This window comes from Pogona vitticeps, chromosome 2 (genome assembly GCF_051106095.1).
Source record: "Pogona vitticeps strain Pit_001003342236 chromosome 2, PviZW2.1, whole genome shotgun sequence".
Taxonomy (NCBI): Eukaryota; Metazoa; Chordata; class Lepidosauria; order Squamata; family Agamidae; genus Pogona; species Pogona vitticeps.
The window spans coordinates 252,554,171-252,573,572 of record NC_135784.1 but is presented as its reverse complement, the minus strand read 5'-3'; the positions used below and the strand labels follow the sequence as shown (position 1 = coordinate 252,573,572).

General features: G+C 40.1%; 1 protein-coding gene across 4 annotated transcripts in view; it reads left to right on the top strand.

The window, feature by feature from the left end:
- Positions 1 to 19,402, top strand: part of SNCAIP (synuclein alpha interacting protein) — a 150,393-nt gene that overhangs the window by 26,838 nt on the left and 104,153 nt on the right. The window lies entirely within an intron of this gene.

The window sequence follows — 19,402 nt, the reverse complement described above, 5'->3', positions numbered from 1 at the left end:
TGCCCTTGGCTATGTGTATGGCTACATGTGGCCATTACTTCCAACAGGAGGTCTTTGTGTTCTTCTCCTACAGACAGGTCCTGCCTGTAAGCTTTTGTGCTTACCTGATTGAGGACAAGCTGAGGAGAGGGAGTGAGGAAAACAAAATCAGGAATTTTTGAGTGAGCCTTATTTATTTATTTATTTATTTATTTATTTATTTATTTATTTATTTATTTATTTATTTATTTATTTATTTATTTATTTATTTATTTATTTAATGCGCCACCCATTTAGACTGAAGTCTACTTTGGGAGGCTAACAACAATATTAAAATAAAACAAAACAACAATATTAATACACTAGAGGATGGCGAAATAACTTAGGTATCGACAGGAGGGAAGGCCTGTCTGAAGAGCCAGGTCTTAGGTTGGCTCTTAAAAATGCCCAGCGAGGGAACCAGACAAATTTCTGGGGGGAGATTGTTCCATAGCCGAGGGGCCACTGCCGAGAAGGCCTGCTTTCTTGTTCTTTCTCTTCAGGCCTCCCTCGGCGTTATGCCCCTCAGCCGCTCCTCCTGGCTAGAGTGAGTGATATGGGTAGATCTAGGTGGGAGAAGGTGTTCCATCAGATATTGAGGCTGTAAACCATTTAGGGCTTTATATATCATCATTAATACTTTGAAATCAATGCAGGAATGAACAGGTAGTCAATGCAAAGCTGCGAGAGTGGGGGAGATATGTTGATGTTTTCTCACCCCAGTAAGAAGTCTTGCTGCAGCATTCTGCACCATTTGAAGCTTTCACATCAATCTCAAAGGTAGGCCCATGTAGAACGCATTACAGTAGTCTAATTTCGAGACTACAAGTGCATGGACCAGAGTGGTGAGGGCCCCGACATCAAGATAGGGATGCAGCTGGGCGATCTGACAAAGATGGAAATAGGCAGTGCGGACCACTGACGCTACCATGATAAGCGCCGGATCAAGATGTACCCCCAAGCTGCGAACCTCAGTCTTTGTGGTGAGAGTCACCCCCCCCCAAAAAAGTGAGGGAGTTTCCCGAACCACCAATGTCTGGGCCACCCACCCTCAAGACCTCCATCCATCCCAGTACGGCATCCAGACAGCACTGAAGGCAGAGAATGACATCCACTGTTGTAGGAAAAAAGGAGATGTAGAGCTGGGTGTCATCAGTGTACTGATGACACGAAGCCCCACACACCCCTGATGACCTGACCCAGCGGCCTCATGTAGATATTAAATAGCATTGGGGAGATAATCGAGCCCTTTGGAACACCACACTTGAGATTTCACGGAGCTGATACACTGTCCCCAAGCTGTTCTCTCTGGGGACAGTCCTCCAAGAAGGATCAGAGCCAGGCTAATGCCAGACCACCAATTCCCAGCTTAGAGAGCCTCCCCAGGAGGATACAGTGGTTGACCGTATCGGAGGCGGCTGAGATATCGAGAAGGACCAACAGACATTTTGCTCCTGTCGGCCTCCCTCAGGAGGTCATCAAACAGGGCAACAATTCCATTTCTGTGCCATGGCATGGCCTGAAGCCAGACTGAAATGACCCCCTTCTGCAAATGCAGCTGTTCCCACCAATGGGTTATATCCATGGTTTGGGGCTTTAATTTGAAGAGATTTACTTAAAAATTTAGAAATACAGTGGGGTCTTGACTTGAGAACTTAATCCGTATTGGAAGGCGGTTCTCAAGTCAAAAAGTTCTCAGGTCAAATCTGCATTTCCCATAGGAATGCATTGAAAACCATTTGATCCGTATCTGCTCTTTTCTGTCCATAGAAACTAATGGGAAGCTGCTATTCCGCCTTTGACCACTAGAGGGGGATATTTTGTTTCTTTTTTTCTTAGGTCAAGAAAGGTTCAGGGAAGGCAGGGAAAATACAGTCCAGGCAGTACCAGGCAGTCTGAAGACTGTCTCCCAATCCACTCTCTAAACGCTGGGAGGAGTGAGGAAGCAGACAGGCACCCTTTTCACTGGCCAACAGTTAACTGAAAGTTCACATTTTGCACTTTCCCTGCCTCCCACGTGGTTTTTTTCAGTTCTTAACTCAAATCTAAGTATGTAAGTCAAGTCAATATTTTCCTATGAGAGTGGTTCTTAAGTCAAAATGTTCTTAACTCAAGCCGTTCTTAAGTCAAGTCCCCACTGTAGAGAATGGAGTGCAGGTTTCATGTTTCATGTTCTTTTTCATTATGCTATAACAATAGTGGACCTACTTTTTTGGGCCCCTGAAGCTTGAACTGTTATTTTTTGGGGGGGGGGGTTTCACAACCAGCAACAAAGTCTAGGTAGCCCATGTTATCTTCTTCAGTGGAGTTGTTCCTGACAGACCTCCACAAACTTTTTTAAAATGTGGACTAAAGTCAGTTCTGGGGGCCCTCCAGGATTAGGGGCCCTGAAGTTTAAACCAAATTAGTTTCAAGTAGATTCACCTCTATGTTATAGAAATTGTTTAATCTTCTGATTGGTCTAGCAAAGTCTCCGAACACTACAGCAAAATTAATTTTTTAAAACCAAACATTTATTGGAAAATTACTTCTTTGGACTGCAACCCCCAGAATCTCCCAATGAACATGGCTAAAAAGATCCTCTCTTTATAATTTTGGAAGCACGTTACTATGGCTGTTGCACCAGCAATAACTTCATAACCATCATAATCCACACTTGGCAAGTTTAGCGTGATTGACTACACCCATAGATGTGTGAAAGCAGACACACTGTAGTATATTCTTCTCTGTATAAGGAATTTTACTTGAAAACTGCTGCAATGTGCAGAGATAATATTCACTCCAGTCCTCAGTGGAGGCTGCATATGCTTCCACATTTTATATTTGGCAATAGGGCTGATTAGCCATTCAGGAAGAAACGTTACCCTTCCATCCATGCCCACTCAACTAATTTTTCTCCTGGTCAGACAGTGATTATTATAAACACAGCTACTGTATTATCTTAGCATTGTATGGGTATAACTCATCAACCATTACACAAATCCACCCTAATAATAACACTGTCTAGCCCACATTTTATCAGCCTGGCTGCCAGAATATCTTGGGAGATTTTGTGGAAAGTCTTGCTGAAATTAAGATCCATTACATGCACAACATTCCCCTCATCTACCAATCTTGTGATTCTATTAAAAAAGAGGAATGGTAAATTTAATATGGCATGACTTGTTTTTGAGAAACCTGTACTAGGTAAAGGTAAAGGTTCCCCTTGACAATTTTGTCCAGTCGTGTTCGACTCTAGGGGGCAGTGCTCATCCCCATTTCCAAGCCATAGAGCCAGCGTTTGTACATAGACAATCTTTCGTGGTCACATGGCCAGTGCGACTTAGACACAGAATGCTGTTACCTTCCCACCGAGGTGGTCCCTATTTATCTACTTGCATTTGCATGCTTTTGAACCGCTAGGTTGGCGGGAGCTGGGACAAGCGACGGGAGCTCACTCCGTCGCGTGGATTCGATCTTACGACTGCTGGTCTTCTGACTCTGCAGCACAGGCTTCTGCGGTTTAGCCCACAGCGCCACCATGTCCCTCCACAGCGCCACCATGTCCCTACTAGATCTTACTTATTACCATGTTATTTTTTACACTGTCATAGTCAAATCGTTTAATGATATAGAACCTTTCCTACTATTGATATTAAGCTAATAGGTTAGTAGTTGACCAGATGCTCTTTTTCTCTTACATTTGTCAACCAGTAGACTCCAGGCACCTCACTTGTTTTCCAGAAAGAGGCTCTATTACTTCTGCAAATTATTTTTGTATGGATGCAGTTTATGAGGCCCTGGAGGGTTTAAAGTAAGATATTCACAGACTGTCTCTTTACCTGTCTCAAGCAGATACTTCTTTATTTCCATTTTTATATTGCTTCTGTTAGTTTCAGTACTGATTTTCCTCCTGGGAGGCAGTTGTCAGTATGTTTTCTCACCCATGCTTTTTGGGAGGACCTTAGACTAGACACCTTGGCCTTTGGATTCCTCTTCTGTAGTTGTGGTGAGATTGGGAATAGCAAGGGGATGGCTTCTTGGTCTTGCTGATTCTCTTCCCTGAAGAGCTGCTCCTTTGCCATCCTCATAGTGTGATAGTCGGCTCTCCTCTCTAATTCTGATTAATTAAAAGCCCTGCCCATAGCCTGTGATGCTTTGCAAGAATGCATGTCCAGGGTACTTTGTTGGCTCATTGCACCAACAGTGTTGTCTTTATATCACAGCCCATTCATATGATAAACGGTGTGCAACCAGGGTAGCGAGCACAGTCCTGCACACAAGTACCCACACTTAAGTTGTTGCCATCTGCACTTCGGTCATTTACATTTCTGTTCAAAACAATTAGCATGACTTGCTTGGTGTAAAATGACAACTTTGGTATTTGGCAGCATGAAGACATAGAACTCTTATGTTTGGGAGCTTTTGCTTGAGCTCCCCATGGACTCCTGATGCAACACAATTTTAACAGTTTGTGTTAGTGGGACTTATTCTCTGGTAAGTGTATTTAGGATTGCAACGTTAAGTGTCATAATTTTAGATATGTTTAATGTATAGCTTTTCCAGACTTACACATTCCTTGGGAACAATTTGTCATATGCTTTTTTCCTTCTGATTTCTGTATGGATTTGTTATTTTAACTGAGGTTTAGAGTTATAATTAAAGTATCTGCGATTAAAACAAATGCATTCATAAATATCTTTAGTCAGGTCTGTTTAAGAAAATATTTTTCTAGACAGAAAAAGTACTATGAATTAGTTGTTGCCAGGTTAAACATTAAGTGTCATACATTAATTTCTCAAAAATATATGTGACCTCATTCCCACTACAATATGCATGTTGTGTTTCATAACTGATCAATCTTGATTTTATTTTTATCTAGTTTATTTCCATATTCATCTTACTGGCTCTTTTATCTTGTAATTTATTCAGATTTTGAGTTCAGATGGTTTCTGGGTTCTCCTGTTTAAAAAAATAACTTTGGCTAGATTTTATCCTGTAATTTATTCATTTTTTTTAGTTCAAATGGTTTCTAGGTTCTCATATAGGTTTAATATCTTTTGCCTACAGCAATTAAAAGAGAAAGTTGTCTCATCTTTTACATTTGAGTATTAGTGCTGCAGTTCACTTTATGTGAGGTAAAACATTATTTTCTAAAATTGTGCAAAGCCTTAAAGTTTTTTTAAAAAAGACTAACTGTGGTCAAGAGGCTAAAAACTGCTGAAGGATATATAAAATATATAATAAAGAGCTTGCAAAGAGGGATCCAGTCCAAAGTCAAGTTATGGATACACCAAATAAATGTGTTGCTAATGCTGTGTTTGTATTTTCCTGCATGAGGCAGTGTCTGGCATGTATCCTTGGGCTCATGCACTACTTCAAGAAACAGCCAGATTTATGTCTTTAAAAAAATGAAATAGACAAAAAAATAATCTAGGAAGCTGACTATAATAAAAGCCTTTCAACTCCTCAACCAGGAGCTCCTGAAAAATCACATTCATTGTAAGGAAGCAACCTTGAGCCCAAAATGTTTCAGAACATGAACTATACCTGCACACCTGAAATGTGACATCTAGGTTCAATTAATCATCATCATCATCTTAGAATGGCAGAGCTGGAAGGGACCGTATGGATCATCAAATCCAACCCTTGTCAAAGTGACACAATGGGGAATCAAATTTCTAATCTCTGCCACTGAGCTATCCGACAGTTTTAACCTTAAGAGTGCAGTTGACTAGGAGTTCAAAGACCATAGAATATATTCTCCTAGTCCAGCGATGGCGAACCTATGGCACGTGTGCCACAGCTGGCACACAGAGCCCTCTCTGTGGGCATGGGAGCCATAAGTCGCCATCAACAAATACTTACCCGTCCTCCAATCCCAGATTTTGGCACTCCTGTCTGCTGGTGCAGTGGTCCAGCGGAGGGGTGCAATGGCAACCATTACTGGTCTAGCCCAATGGGGGATTGGAGGTCCGGTGAGTATTTCTTTGTTAATGCCACCCATAGGAAAAAACAACAACAAGCATTTAACCCTTGCAGTGCAGGAGCAGTTGATTTTTCTAAACCAAATCCCCAGCATTCAGGTTTTAATTGCATTATTGGCACTTTGAAATAAGAAAGTTGATTTTGTGTTGCAGTTTGGGTGCTCGAGCTCATGACTGCCCTAGCCCATACAGTGTACAGAACTAAAGTGGATGACTGTACCTCACTTCCCGGCAAATAGAAGGGGAAGATATGGAGGCAGTGACAGATTTTACTGATCACTGCAGATGGTGACAGCAGACACGAAATTAAAAGATGCCTGCTTCTTGGGAGGAAAGTGATGACAAACCTAGACAGCATCTTAAAAAGCAGAGACATCACCTTGCCAACAAAGGTCCAAATAGCCAAAGCTATGGTTTTTCCAGTAGCAATGTATGGAAGTGAGAGCTGGACCATAAAGAAGGCTGACCACCGAAGAATTGATTTTTTTGAATTGTGGTGCTGGAGGAGACTCTTGAGAGTCCCCTGCACTGCAAAGAGAACAAATCTATCCATTTTGAAGGAAATCAACCCTGAGTGTTCACTGGAAGGACAGATCCTGAAGCTGAGGCTCCATTACTTTGGCCATCTCATGAGAAAAGAGGACATGAATTTGACCCAACTCCGGGAGGCAGTGGAAGACAGGAGGGCCTGGCATGCTCTAGTCCATGGGGTCATGACAAGTCAGACACGACGTAACAACTAAGCCACAACAATACTGTAGCGAACAGCCCTGCCCTCACCCGTCTGTCACAGCAGAACAGTGAAGAAGGAGCCTATGAGTGGACAGAAGGCGGAGCCAAGGGGGAGGAGGGGACGTCAGAGGACGAGATGGATGGACAATGTCATCAAAGCTACCAACATGAATTTGACCAAACTCCGGGAGGCAGTGGAAGACAGGAGGGCCTGGTGTGCTCTGGTCCATGGGGTCACAAAGAGTCAGACATGACTTAACGACTAAGCCACAACAATACCTATAAGGGGACATGGTGGCACTGCGGGTTAAACCGCAGAAGCCTCTGCGCTGCAAGGTCAGAAGATCAACAGTCATAAGATCAAATCCACGTGACAGAGTGAGCTCCCATTGCTTGCCCCAGCTCCTGTCAACCTAGCAGTTCAAAACCATGCAAATGCAAGTAGATAAGTAGGTACCACATCGGTGGGAAGGTAAAGGTGTTCTGTGTCTAGTCGCACTGGCCACGTGACCACAGAAACTGTCTATGTACAAACACTGGCTCTATGGCTTGGAAACGGGGATTAGCACCACCCCCTAGAGTCAGACACGACTGGACTAAATGTCAAGGGGAACCTTAACCTTAAACATACAATATTGTCTTATTTAATGAAACAATGTTATGATGTCGAGTTACTTGAGGATCATTTAGATAAGTGATTCAGCATGTGTTTATACAGTTCTAAGAATGATAGGAACCTTTCCCTAGATAAAACTTGAGGAAAATCTGGTGTGGCACTCAGTAAGATAAAACTGACATCTAAATGTCAGTTTAGCAAAAAAAAAAAAAAAATCTTGTTAGAGTTGTCTAAACAAGGAAATGGAGTCTGCCATGCAGTAAAACACAATCTAGATCAACAATTGATGAACAGATCAATTCATCTCTATAATTAGAAGGCAAAGATGGCCAATACTGTCCTGTGACTTTCAGTTAACATTTACAGTAAGAGGAAAAGCACAAAGCCACTCATTTGTTTTCTGCCATCACAAATGTGACGAATAGCTGGTATCTTTTTATTGCATCCTCGATTAATATTCCTGAGTGTTCAGCTGTGGCTAAGGTAATTTGAAGCAACTGCAGTGAATGCCAGAATGACTAGTTCATTCCTTGGCTAAAGCGCAAAGACACTCAGCACCTTGTCTCTTTTAAAGTCAGGACTAGCTTTGAACTAAAATGCACACAGATCTCATGACTTGTGCCATCTGGGTTCTCTGACGTTTGAACTTCACTGTTTGAATTGGCTGCAGAATCCTGTCAGGTCTGTTAAGTAAATCTCAACTACATTAGCAGCCACTCTTTTGTTAAAGCTTGCTAACTGCAATTTAGAGAAAGTCTGAAGTTCAGACTCTGAGGACAGAAACTTATGTATGATATTTATTAATGGATTGCTCATTCACTGCACCAAGATTTCCTTTACAAAACTGAGCAATCTGTTTTCCAGACAACTAGGCCTATCAGTTGCTGCTCATAAAACAAAAGAATATTGTACATGTATATAAGTTCAACTTTGTGGATGTAATCATTTGTATCAGCTGTGACTAGTTCAGACAAATGAGAAACTTAAGAGTATGAGGAAGTGTTTCCTGTGCATTGTTATGCCCCTTCCTGCACTTCCTGCAGTAGTGACAGGTTCTCAGAAGTCTTGGGTGAAATAAACCCTCATTCAATGCCCTTTCAAAATAATTACCTTATATACACATATATGGGCAGTAGATCCAATGACCCCTGCTTCAGATCCTAGTTGAGTTTGTAAGCACTTCTCCCCAACCTTCTGGCTATTTATTTATTTGAATAATTGTAGTTTTTTTTCTTAACTATGACAAATAATACACCTATAATTAAAAACAATAAAACACAAAGAATAAAAGGCAGCTTTAAAAACCTATAAAACACACTGACCCCTAATGTCTATCAATGGGCTCAGTCTTAATCTTGGTCTGTGACCTCAGTGAACAGCTGACCATTCCCAAATGGCAATCACCTCTACTTCAAGGCATTAGAGGCAATCAAAACTGCCTTTGCCTTCTCCAGCATCAGAAATATATCAGAATGGGGTCTTTGGCTCAGGGTCTCCAGGAGTTTGATTATGCTGCTGCTGTGCTATGGTATCCCTTGTCCAATGTGAGGGTTCACTGTTGGCATCCCTTCCCCCCCCCTTCAGTAGTCCAGACTTTGTTTCAAACCAACAATGTTTACTTCCAACTTATTAGTTGACATATATATAGGTAACAAAGGTTTGATCTTCTCTTCCTCCCCCAGTGTGTGTCTGTCTGTCTGTCTGTCTGTCTGTCTGTCTGTCTGTCTGTGTGAAAGGCTTCCATGAGCAATACATGTGATTGTTCAACTCTATAGGATTCATAGTCCTTCCTGCTGCTCCCCTCAAGTCATTCCCAACTCCAGCATGTGCTGCTAGGGCAATGATTCCTCTGCCTACCAGTCCCCTGTTTCAATGGGCCCTATGGGTCAGTGTAGTTCTCCATCTCCTTGTGGTTGAGTTACTTCAGATGGAGGCCATCTCCTCTCTTCCTTTCGCTCCCTTATTTCCCTCACAATACAGGCTCTCCCTGTATTTTCCAGCACCATCCTTCCCCCCCTACACCCCCATAAGAAGGTTGGGGGTTGATACTGCTTTGCCTTTTGGATTTTAACCCACGAGCAAAATAATGTATTATAATTATGTTTAAAAATGTGTTGTTGTTTTTTGTTTTGAAAGAGAGAGAGAATGCACTTATGCTCTTTTGCCTTTAGCAGCAGAATCTTTAAATAGGTGGTGCTTTTCCTTTCACATATATCTGGGGTATTCATATGCCTTTCTCTACTTATGTATGCTGCCTCCCAAATGGCAACCACCCCCAAACCCCTGCACGAAACTCAGGGTTGTCATTTAAACCTGTGAACAGGGACTCTTCTTAGATTACCCCTATTTATAACCAAGGCAAACATCCAGGGTTCCGTTGACACTGCTGGTTCAACACTGCCACAGTTAAGGGCAGAATTCGCACTTCTCTTGGAAAAAATAATGATAATGCTGATGAAACATATAGACTTGTTTACTCTGGTAACACTGCATAAACCATGTGTCGTAGTATTGTCAAGTGATACACATGGGTATAATATTCTGTCTTTTTAAAAACCTACAAAGGAATAAAAAGGTTAAGCAAAAAGGTAAAAAAAAAGGAACAGAAGAACAGTATTTTAAGCTATCATATATAGCCACAGGCCTTTACTTTTTGTCCTTATCAAATAAATACTCTCAGCTCCTCTATATATAGGTAAATTGATACAGTATGTACTTTGACACAACTACAGTACTTTAAAAAGGCACATTCGTAGATAACTCTGAGTTTGAGCACCGGGCCATGGAGCCAGTGGCCAGAAGTTGACCTGTACCTTGTAGGAAAAGAATCAGTCTGTATGGTCTTGGGCAAACTACAAAATTCCAGAACACCCTTAGAAGAAGAGACTGCTAAACCACTTCTGAGTACTCGATATCTAGTAAACTGGAATGCACTTGATGTCATGTTATAACTGTTGTTCACAGTTTCTTCCTAAAACAGACCAGGTGAGGTCAGGAATTCTGATGCCTGAACATCTTAGAATCATAGAAAAGTAAAGTCAGAAGGGGCCTACAAGGCCATCAAGTCCAACCCCCTGATCAGTGCAGGAATACAATCAAAGCACATCTGCCAGGTGATTATCTAAGTTTTTCTTGAATGCCTCCAGTGTTGGAGCACTTATCAACTCCTGAGGTAACTGGTTCCACTGTTGTACTGCTCCAGTAGATAGGAAGTTTTTCCTGATATTCAACTGAAATCTGGCTTCCTTTAACCTGAGCTCATTGTTGTGTGTCCCACACTCTGGGATGATCGAGAACAGATCGTGGCCCTCCTATGTATGTCAGCCTTTCAAATATTTGAAAAGTGCTATCATATCACCCCTCAGTCTTCTTTTCTCGTTCGTTTAGTCGTTTAGTCGTGTCTGACTCTTCATGACCCCATGAACTTCTTTTCTCAAGGCTAGCTAAACATGCCCAATTCTTTCAGCCTTTCCTTATAAGGCTTGGTTTCCAGCCCCCTAATCATCCTTGTCGCCCTCCTCTGAAATTGTTCCAATTTGTTAGCATCCTTCTTGAAGTGTGGTGTCCAGACCTAACCAGTACTGAATAGAGGGGGACTAGCACCTCATGGGATTTGGAAACTATAGTTCTATTAATGCAGCCTAAAATAGCATTTGCCTTTTTTGTAGCCATATCACACTGTTGGCTTATATTTAGTTTGTCGCCTGTGACAATTCCAAGATCCTTCTCACTCGTAGTTTTGCTGAACCAGGTATCCCTCTGTCCACAGGAGGCAGAGGGCACTGGGGACAGGAGACAAGAGGGCAGCGGGGGCGGCTTTGAATTTCCCGCCCTTTCCCCCTGCCTTTCGTAGGTCAAAGCTCCGGCTGCAAGTTGAACTAAAATTTTGCAGCCGGGGCTTTTCTCACCTCAAAATTTCCATAAGTAGGGACCTTCGTAAGCCGAGGGTTCACTGTACAGTGCAAAATCACCACAGTATTAGACTCAAGAAAAGCATTACTTGCGGAGCTTTATCATATCAAGTAGCGATTAAATAAACAAGAGCAGTACCTGTAAAATGTGTGTTCACATTATATTAAAAAGCAGATGTGAATCACTGTATAAAGTTTTAAACAACACTGAAGTCTCAACAAAAGATTTACAAGAGGGAAGGGGAATGAGAAGAAGGGAAGTAGAATTGAGCAAAGTTGAAATGGGAGTAATATAAATTATTAATATAAATTTATTCAATATAAATTATAGACACAATGATCTCATTTTAGTTGAAAGTCTCAGTAAAATAAATAGTACTTAAAGAAGATAAACTTTGAAGAAATCACACCCAAAAAGCATGAATATCTTGAGAATTTTGGTTAAACATGTATTCTCAGAACATTAACAGAGTAAGGAGATATTAGTTTGTGTAGACACTATGACATTAAGAGAGTAAAATACCAACTTAGTCTATTTACATATATACAGAGAGAATAGATAGTCATCTGGCAGCATAACATGATATGATACAACACATAGCATAGAAAAAGTGATCTGACTTACAGCAGATAAAATGTCCCCTTTATACATGACTTATGTGCAGTTCTGGGACCAATCAGAAAATAAAGTACATTACTTCATTATCTGGTTACACAAAGTTTCATCATGTACCATAGCTGTACATCCTTAAGTCTTAAACCTTGGTAACTAGACTCAGGTAAAGTTAGCCATTTTACTTTCAACTATACAACATTTATATTTAATACATATTCATATCAAAATCTCATCAGAATAATGAGTGGTTCTAATATTGAAACAGTGGTCATGCTAGCTGAGCTAACTGTAGCTCAAAAAGGTAACATTTTCAACTTCAAATTCAGGGAAATATACAGAAGATACGATGGCTATTAGCTATGACATACATATCCAGAAGTACTATATCTCATATTTGATGCAAATGACAGGAAAGGTCAATCCTGTTCTAACTTCCTGGAATTATCAGGTTGTCTACTGGTAGAGACAGAAAAATCGTGTCATTGGATCCTTGGATTAACAACAGCCAGCAAGCAAAGAAATGTCCCTGAAGATATTGTGGGAAGGCCTCTTTCCTGCTGTTTCTGCAAAAGAATTGTGAAATGAGTTAAACAGTAATAGGTTGGAATAAACCAGTTTAATCCTAGGCCACTTTATTGGAAGAAAATCCAGTTGAGTTTTCATCTAAATATTGTGATTGTCTTGTTTCTGCATTGATCTGAAAAACAAAGAACTTCAAAATACCTGTTTGCCATTCAGGTCATCACTCACAGCGTGGATTCTGAATTCATACTGTATATGCCATTAATGAGGTTTAATGTTTATGGGCAGCTTCACTTTATTTTGACATCAGTGTAATTTTAGAGATAACTATTGTTTCCAGTTACATATTCATATTTTATGGATAATGTGATATATTGTTCTCACTTGCAGGTGGCTTGAATCATCTAAATCTACTTGTTTGCTTGAATCATCTACATCTACTTGCTATGTTGACATTTTCTGAAATGCACCTAGTCACTGATTAAAGCTGCTTGGGTTTTAGATTATTTATCTTGGTTGACTGCTGAAGAATTTATGGGCAGGAGTTTGGACTGAGATAGTCTTCTATTCTCTCTCTCTCTCTCTCTCTCTCTCTCTCTCTCTCTCTGTGTGTGTGTGTGTGTGTGTGTGTGTGTGTGTGTGTGTTTGTGTTGGAGAATGTTGTTTAACAATTTTGATAACAAATTCATTTAGATTATTTTTCTTTTCAAAAAATCCCTGAAAACACAAGAACAATGGAAACTGTTTTGTTAATTTTACTATACATTCTTCCTTTAACGGTAAAATATTTTTGAACAAGTATATGCCAAGAATGGATATATACTATTTAGTATGACTCTTCCTGGCCTTGAACTTATCCCATTTTTATGATTCTTCTTTCTGTGCAGAGATCTCTATCCACGATAATGTTTCTTATTTCCACAATTTTATGAGGAGTGTTGTAGCATTTTATACATACGTATATCCTGTTTGCATACTGTGTATTTGTTTATTATGTGGTATATTCAGGGAGATTATCAGTATGAAGGCAGTGGGGTTTATTCTGCTTTAGAAAACTCAGTTGACATCTAATGGAGGTAACAGGTGGGACTATGCCAACAAATCAGGAGTCCAAAATGTAGATAAAACTGCTTTGAAGCCTCTCATCATACCCATCCTTTAGAAGCAGGTCTCTCTGGATTGGAAGGTAAATATAAAGTACATCTTCAACAGCCTGGTAAAAAGATACAGCTTTGTTTAATTTAGAGCTGTTGGCATAAGAAATTGAAAATGACATGAACAAAGCCTGGGATGTCAGAAAACCTGAAACACAGCTGATGCCATTAGCAAACCAAGCTTCTCCTGTTCTTTCCAGCAGAACTTCAATTACACTTGCATGTAGTCACTTACCAGGCCTGATACTGAACTTATAAACAGGGAAAATTATGGTCATAAAAGATCAAACTATGCAGCTACTTATATATATATATATATATATATATATATACACACCCAAACCAAACTCATCTGTGGTGTTTTCTCTTACACAGATGCTAAACATGGTTAAGCTGAAACAATGCTGGGTACTGAGTCTTTAAATTAAAGGCTAATGTAGACATGAAGTTTTCTTGTTTCTTTGCTTTTAAAGTGCAAGATTCTAAAGAATGCAGATAGTATTCAAATATAATGCAATATAATATTTAAATACATTTAAATACAAAGAAGAATTTGGTGTCACATCTAGGAGACTCGCCAAATCAATGGTTTTGCTTATTTGCTCATGGAAGATAATGGGACAGTTCCCTGAGAAATATGATTGCTTTCCACCAGAGAGTCCAATCCTATGGCAAAATTCTCCTTATGAGATGTTTTTCAGAAGTAAACCAGCAGATTTTTCAGCAACCATCCTCGCCCTCAAATCTTTTTCCAATGGGCTGAGAAGTCCTCTGAAGCAAATTTTGGATGGCAGGAAACAGGTAGAAAATCTCTATTGTGCTGGCAAATTTCTGCTACCACAATGTTGGATCTAAGTTCCGTTAGTAAATGGGATTAAAAATGATTCCTTATTCTCCTTCCCAGAGGTCCACTGTAATTAGAAAATGATATTGCAATTGCATCCCGGTGGACTTTACACCCCTATTTTCATTGTTATGTTTTCTTGCTGCTGAAGTGTATCTATTGAATAAGTTCTGAATTAGGTATCAGCTAATTAGCTTCTCTGTTCATTCATGTTCCTTCCTGGTTGGCCATTGATGAGGCAGATGTGACCAAATTTTAAAAGGTAGTAAAATAGCTGAAAGTACAGAAGAGAAAATAAAAATGTTCATGTCTATATTTGTTTTAATAATTTAAATCGTACAATCTTTATATAGTATGAAGGATTTAACAGCTGGACAGTTTTGGTCTGTTTTTTTAACTATAGAGGGAAAACCTGGCAAAAACTCCAAAGTCCAATGCAATATTACATCATTTACCCATTATATGAAGGAAGAAATAAGAAATGAAATATAGTTTACATCTGTTTCTCTGGTGTGTCTTGGAACAGAAGCGGATGGTGTAGGTGAAGCAAGGTCTGTGACTTGGTCACGCATAGATGTTGAGCTCATGCACTACTGTTCTACACCTAGAGTAGTCATTCATTCCTCCATGTAATAATCACAGAGGGAATGTCCTACTCAATAGCAAAGTCAGACTTATTGTCTAGATCTGCTGTGTAACCTTGGGATGCAAGGGAATTGGCTTGGTAATGTTGGATCTTTTTGATGATGAATATGGTGCATACATGCAAAATAGCAGGGAAATGGCCTTACAGGCATTCTGAGGAATAATGCTCAGAGGTTCTGATATGGTTCTCAATAAATAAACATATATGCAAAAGCATGCATGTGCATATACATATGCATTATGTGCTGTCAAATTGGAACTGACTTACAGCGACCCTAACAAAGCTTTCAGAGTAAGTGAGATATTTAAGGAATGGCTCTATCAGTTCCACACCCCCAGTGAGTTTCCATGACTGGAATTTAAACTCAGGCTTCCTGAGTCCTACTCTGTCACCCTAAGTGGTTCATCAAACTGGGTATCATATGTATAAGTACTGTATATAAATATGTGTGGTGATGCAATACAGTATTGTTAAATAACTTGCACTGGTTCTTCTTAGTTGAACTTATCTAACCTACAGTTGATGACTGAAAAACTAATTGCAGTTGGACATAGCATATCTCACAGGCCTGCCTTCTCCGTGGAAGATAAATAGTCTGCTACTCCTGAAAAATCATCAGCAGCAGCACTTTCAACACCATAATCTTTTTTGGGGGGGGGGTTGTAAAAAAAAAACACTTTAAAGAAGAATCCTATGGCAGAAGAGGATGGCAGAGATGGAGGCAGTAAGAACTTATGAAAAAGGGAATTTGGGACCCTGAACAGAGATATAGCAATATACAGAACACAGATGCCCTGTCTGGAAGCTACATTCACACTGTTTCCTCAGTAGACATGACCCACATGCTCTAAAGCATTTTAGTGAGAAGATTCAAAATGTTGACACACTGTTTGAACCAAATAATGAGGTTGCTTGAAACTGCTTCCAAAAATCAGCTTACCACACAGAACATACCACTGCCATGTATATTTTCTTCCAATTCTGCTATTAACTGCTTAGAGGTATGTTTAGAACAGAAAAGTGCATATCGGAACAGGCCTGATTTTCTTTATTTAACAACTGAATGATCATAAGGGAGGTATGCTGATTTCTCCTTCCTTTGACATACCAGTCAATAGTAATAAAATGTGGGTGGTCAATTTTAAAATCTCTTAGCAGAGTGTAACATTGATTTTTCATATAATTGGATGGTCAGTAGGAGATTTTTAAATAACAGAAGTCTGGAAATTCTATTTATAGCATTTGGGAACACTTGCTTGGGATGATCATCACACTGAGCAATGGAGACAGGTTACCTGGAATTAATTGCTCAATGCTTCACAGAAGATAGGCAATATTATAATATATTTAGAGCAGAGGCATAATAGTCAATGGCTGAAATCCAGCAGTAAGTTGCAACTAGAGTAGGCCCATTGAAACATAGGCCTTATGATTCAATGGATGAGTTCTCACCAAATCCCCACTGATTCCATGGGTTTACCCTAGCTGTGATTCAATGCTGGATTTCAGCCAGTAAGAATGTAAGAAGAGTCCTGAAGGATCAGGCCAAGGGCCCACCTAGTCCAGCTTCCTGTATCTCACAGTGACCCCACCAGATGCCTCTGGGAGCCCACAAGACAACTAGATACCTGTCTTCTGATACCCCTCCCCTCCATCTGCCATTTTGAAGTACCATCCTTTTAAACCTGGAGATTATACAACCCCATCATGGCTTGTAACCTGTGATGGACCTTTCCTCCAGAAATCTATCCAATCCACTTTTAAAGGTATCTAGGCCAGATGCTATCACCACATCCTGTGGCAAGGAGTTCCGCAGATTAACAACACTCTTGGTAAAGAAATGCTTTATTTTGTATGTTCTCATTCTCTCAACACTCAATTTGAGTGGATGTCTCCTGGTTCTGGTTTTGCGTGAGAGGGGAAATAGCTTTGTAACTTGTTTCATACTGGTGATGGGGGTTTTCATATTTATATATGAATCTCACAGCTGGACTTAATGAGGGTCTGACTCCTGGGGCCAGACTATCCACTCACACATCCTGCTGCAGTGGCAGCCCTGCTCATCCTTCCAATCGCACCTGGAGTGCCGCTCTGTTCCTGCTCAGCTGACTACTCCAGGCAGGGGAAGGGAGGACCAGTCTCCCTGCATGGCTGCCCAGTGGCCAGCCGAAATATGAAAAACCCCTTCTCTATTTCTTACTATAAAAAGTAGGTTGAAAGGACAAGTTGTGTAGCATCTGTCATATGTATGTCGCTTGCTCATAGGAAGGATATTGAGAGAGTATTCTTGTAGAGCAATATAATGAAGATGGTAGTATCTGTACGAGAAAGAACATCTGTTTATCAGCTTCCTTTTTCAGAGATATGTAATCACTCCGTTAAGGAATTATTTTCCTTAGAGACAAAGCAAGGGTGGCCAGATCAAAAGGATATCTATAATTCGGCAAAACATACTGCAATGATAAGCCTTTTCTAATTATGACTTATTTAAACAACAAGTATGGAAAGATGGTATCTTTAATGTATATACATTTGCTTTAAAAAAAGAAAAAAACTGGGATTATAGAAACAAAGAACCCATGCTTTTCTTCCTTTCTTAATTAAATAGTGATAAATACTGATCATTGAATCTTTTCAAAAGAAGTGGAATGGAATTGAAGCAGCTATGAAACCCTACAGTTACCTTTGACTGACATTAATTATTCACAGCTGGTTGACACCATTTATTTATTTATTTATTCATTTGTTCATTTGTTTGTTCATTCATTCATTTATGGCATGCATGAGTAGTCCTAATTGCCCTTAGGCATGTGTTCAGTTTCATATTGCAGCCTCCTAGTTTGCAATATCAAATTGAGAATTATGCTTTTATCCCATGTTCCCAAATGTTTCTTTGTTCTGTGGGTAGCTCTATGTTAGCTGAAGTCACTCCTTTTGTGAGTGCATTTACTTTTCCCTGACAAGGCATCTGCAATGGTTCTTCTTGGCATGGATGGATGGATTATTTATTTATTACAGTTTTTAGACTTTCCATTAGCTGTGGTTAACAAAATAATATGAAGTAAAATATCCGAAGAGAACAAAACATTACAAAATAAAACCAGAAACAAAGGATGAAAACAATGTAGTCAATTAATGAAGGGGGGCGGGCAGAGAAGAAGCGAAATAGGGCAAAGAGAAATTACTGGAAAAATAAAAAATAGACTGTAACATTAGTGAGGCTTTCTAGGGAAGGGATTGTGTAAACAGGGTATCACTGTCACTGAAAATGCCTCTCACTGTGCATTAGGCACAGAGTTCCTAGGTTTTATGCTCTGTCCTGGAGATTCAGGCTTTGAGGTTCATTCTCCTGGCCTTAGACTTTGGCCCTGAAATCTCTGGAAGTCAGATGTCCATAATCTAGCAACTCTATAAATTATCCATAAATAAACCAACAGATGAACATTTTATCTTATTCCACCATTAATTTGGGAAGGAATGGTCAAGATCCTGTTGCATAACCTTACACAATGTAAACCAGATTGGGGGAAGGGAAATAATTGAAAATATGGTTGTTGTGGGTTTTTCTGGCTCCTTGGCCGTGTTCTGAAGGTTGTTATTCCTGACGTTTCATCAGTCTCTGTGGCCGGCATCTTCAGAGGACTGGAGTAGGAACTCTGTCCATGCTGTTTGTTGGATAGTTGAGTATTTATGGCTGTGGGAACACCTTTTGTCCTTTTCAGGAGATAAGGTGATCAGCGTGTTTTTGTTGTGGATGTATTGTTGTGATGATACATCCACAACAAAAACACACTGATCACCCTATCTCCTGAAAAGGACAAAAGCTGTTCCCACAGCTATAAATACTCAACTATCCAACAAACAGCATGGCCTGAGTTCCTACTCCAGTCCTCTGAAGATGCCCGCCACAGAGACTGGTGAAACGTCAGGAATAACAACCTTCAGAACACGGCCAAGGAGCCCCAAAAAACCACAACAACCATCAGATCCCGGCCATGAAAGCCTTCGAGAATAATTGAAATTAATTTAAAATTCTATCTACCCATTTCAGCTTCTGAGGTTCCCTAGGGCTGCCTTTTGCCCTGGGGAGATATTTGAGAGCTTTGGAATGGCAAGCATGGGGAACACTTTAAAAGTAAAAAAAAAAAATCACCACCAGATCACCTCCAACGGTACTGATTCTAGAGGGGATAATCTATCTGACAGCATATAATAGCATAACAATTGCAAGCATTTCTCATCTACCCTGTGTGCCCTACTGAGATAATGTCTGCCCTGTATGCCTTATTGCATATTGTAAAATAAAAACATTTGCTTTGTCAGAAAGTTGGGGGGAAATGCTTGCAGTTACAGTCCATTTCTGGATTTATTTACAAG